The sequence below is a fragment of the Mercenaria mercenaria genome, chromosome 14 (genome assembly GCF_021730395.1).
Source record: "Mercenaria mercenaria strain notata chromosome 14, MADL_Memer_1, whole genome shotgun sequence".
NCBI lineage: Eukaryota > Metazoa > Mollusca > Bivalvia > Venerida > Veneridae > Mercenaria > Mercenaria mercenaria.
This window is the reverse complement of record NC_069374.1, coordinates 48,512,937-48,516,785: the sequence shown is the minus strand read 5'-3', so window position 1 is coordinate 48,516,785 and position 3,849 is coordinate 48,512,937.

Sequence of the window (3,849 nt, the reverse complement as noted above, 5' to 3'; positions counted from 1 at the left end):
TTAAGCACAACTCTATTGTAGTTAAAATGACTTTTACTTTCCCGTTTTCCCATATCTGATTATCTGCAGCGCAGATAGCAGAAAGCGATTAATATTCTTGTAGCACTCAAAATGCTCATGGGCAGAAAAGAGCAGAAACAGTTAAAAGTTTATATGGCTCACAAAAAACTGAAGAACCAGTCGCGATAAGTATAACTGAAACATGCATTACTTATATATGTATGCTTTTATTACTGCATTTTGACATCACATACGCCAATTGATTTAGTTTCCTAAAATAATCTGTTCCATTACCTAGCGAGCCAACCTGAATTCTTTTAAAGGATTTTCAAGATTTTCTATAGAAATACTTTTAATCACATGCTTCTTCGTTCGAGCTGTCCTCAGCTTACAAAGCCACATATTTTATGTAAATGAACCATTAAACTGGCTCTGGTTTGGTTGACGGTTCTATACACTGTCAGGTGTTTCTCTGTGTCAGATTTTTTTTTTGTGGGTATTTAAGGTTGTCTCGCGTCACTTAAGCCGAGAATATCGCCATATTATGATATTAACTGTGTTTTGTTAGTTTTTGTTTTTGTATGCTTTGGGTTTAACGTCATCTCGACACAGTTATAGGTCATATGGCGACATTCCAGCTTTGATGGTGGGGAAGACCCAAGATGCCCCTCATCGCGAGAGGGTACCTGGGTAGAATCACCGACCTTCCGTAAGCCAGCTAGATGGCTTCCTCACATGAAGAATTCAACGTCCCGAGTGAGGCTCGAAACTACATTGGTAAACGGCAAGTGATTTGGAGTCGGCGACCTTAACAACTCGGCTCCAGAGGCCCCAGTGTTTGTTAGACACGAGACCGAACGAAACAAACAGCACATCAAACTGACTAGCAAATCTGACAAACAGAACACACATTTCCATGTTGTATATCCTTCATGATAGATTCAATTCAATTATTAAGATGTAAATCCCAATGTACTCAAGAGTATTGAAAGGTAGAAAATTCCGTGCTCGTTGTATTAACGAGTTGCTTCTTCTTGCATCCAAATCAGCTTTGGGAGTTGCCTAATAATTTGTCATTTCCATTTTGCTATGGTAATTATCAAAACATATTTCACAAACCTATTTTTTTATATATTAGTGTAACAATATTATTAAGGTCCTCTCTTCTGAATTGAAAGTAGACGAGTTTGTACGATCGAGGTGTTTGGATGATTGCATAGAAATAACGATACATAACTTTCTTTCAGCTCGGCATAATGATTTCCTTACCATTTATTATAACAAGTTTTATTGAAATTTTTATTACTTGGCTGATAATGTAAACATATTTCAGGTCTCTTTCATTATAGTACGTATTATTTGCTTTAATTATAGAAGTCTCTGTTTGCAATTTTTCCATCCATCTTCAATTCCGTGAGTATATAAATTGAATTCCTTTGAGAATTATTCACAAGTTAGATGGACAGACGTCAAGACTGGATTACACACTTAAAGCTAAATCACTTCAGATAAACATACTACGTTAACAAGTTTCCTGTTTAATTTCATCTTTTGTTGCTTGTTTATTTCTATCAAACCAATTCAGATGCGTAGACCGTAAAGAAGCTAAAATAGCTGATTCATGACAGATGAGGATCAGAAATCAGCAAAACCTTCACTCACCGAGCACAACCTTTAATCGAAATATTACAGACACATTAAAAGTCCGTGATATGAACGGACCTGACAAATGTGTCGTAATAAATTGAGATAGGAGACGACCGCCACACGGCACACAAACACTGTTGTTGTAAAATATAGTAAAATACTTTAAAAGAAAGTAATTCATTGAAAGAATAAAATACATCTAAGCAAAATAATCAACTCTTTCATATAAATACAAAAGATGTTTGCAGTATTTCTCCTCATATTATGATGTGATCCAAAGATACGAAATCCTTTAAGCTGAACCTAAGAAAAAAATCGAAGAAGCCTTTGCTTTGAAAGTGTGGTTGAACATGAATGTTGCAACAACTACTTTCAAATTATTAGACACACGTATAATTTTTTCTCAAATGAAAAAATGCTTAAATTTAATACACAGAAGACATCTATAAATCCTGCTTTCGTTCATTAGTTCAATTCATCTGAATAAATGCTGTAAGCAATTATAGTGTCTGGCCTTTTAGCCAATGTAATGCCTTACATACCAATGAAAACATTTTAGCTGATCTTTCATTAGGCCTTTCTATCAAAGTATATGAATAACATTTCCTTCGACAACACTACAAGATCTGGCTTTTATTCGGAAAATTGTGTTTTTGAAAATGTTTACAACGTATTCCTGGAATGGCTTCAAGTATGTCAGGCCACAGATAAAGACAAATTCCACTAATACAGTACCTTCAATAAAATAATTGAAGAATGCAACGTTATCAGTTAATGTCAAAATTGAATGACTAATGACCAAATACAAGGAAACGTTTCACAACATTTGTTTTGATCTTTGGGGGAGTACATTTTTGTGAAAAAAATGAAGGGTGACCTTTTAAATAAACCATCACGTCATTTCGTGATTTCATCAAGGTTTTAAGATCATATCATTACCGGGTATTAACAAATATGGTATGTGACATAATATTATATAGATTGTATGGGATGAACAAATATAAAAAATAAAGTACTTCCTAAGAAGCTATTCTAATTCCTGATAAAATGAACCAAAAAACAATAAAAAAAAACACCACCACCAACAACAAAAAACAACAAACAAACAAACAGCGATGCTTCTGAAGTGATATCGAAAAGCGAATTCGATGAATTCTATTGACAAAGGGTGTGTTTGATCACACCTGAGAGATTAATGTTATCATGTGCAGCTGTTAGTAGATAGGTGATTCTAAATTTTCGAGTATTCGAAAAACCATATGCGAGTATATATTTAGACAGACATTATCGGCAAGTCAAGTAAGGGTTTTCTCAGAAATGCCACATGTAGTCACTTGGAAAGACGCATGTGATATAGTTTATTGTCTCATTTCGGGATTTATGACAATATAATTTGATAAAGGAGACAGACGGAAATATAATGTATTTTTATGTTGAAAAACTGTGACACAGTAGCAGCTGACACATATCATCAACACAAATGCAGACGGAAGCTTTCACTTTTTAATCCATATTTCATATTCGTTCTATAACCGAAAGGTGATATATGTTTGTATTTGTAACCAATTTCATACAATTAAATAAATGCTGTAGCCATGCAGTATGGTTAAAAAACAAATAGCTCATAAAATATGAAAACAATGCAAAGTGACATTGCTTTTGTTAAAAAACAAGTACTTACTCAACACATTTTTTATCAAAAATTACATTAATTTCAACGTTTGTCTTAAACGCCATTTGGACGGTAACTGTTATGTATTTATGTCAAAGCGTTAGTTAATAACACAAACATCTTAATATAGAAAACCTGATAGTTAAATAATCCGAGATAATATGCAATAAAACACAAGCAATTGTTGTTTTTCTCTGTCAGAAAATTCAACTAAAGGCATAAACAGCTTACATGTAATAACTTAGAGATTCTACATCTTTTCAAAACAAATATGCAAGAAGAATACATGTATATTATATCAAACGTCTGTTAAAAATTAATTTGAACTAATAGACGGTACTTTATGATTGAACCAAAGTCTTACTTATAGCTTAGATTTTCCGCCAATATGTATACTTTATTAGATAGAACGACTTTATGAGAAAGAAAATTTGGCGTTATGATATTACACCGGAATGAGCCAGATGATTTGTCACAGATGAAACCTTACTACTGTGAGTAAATCTAATTTGGCTTTTGTTATTGAAGCG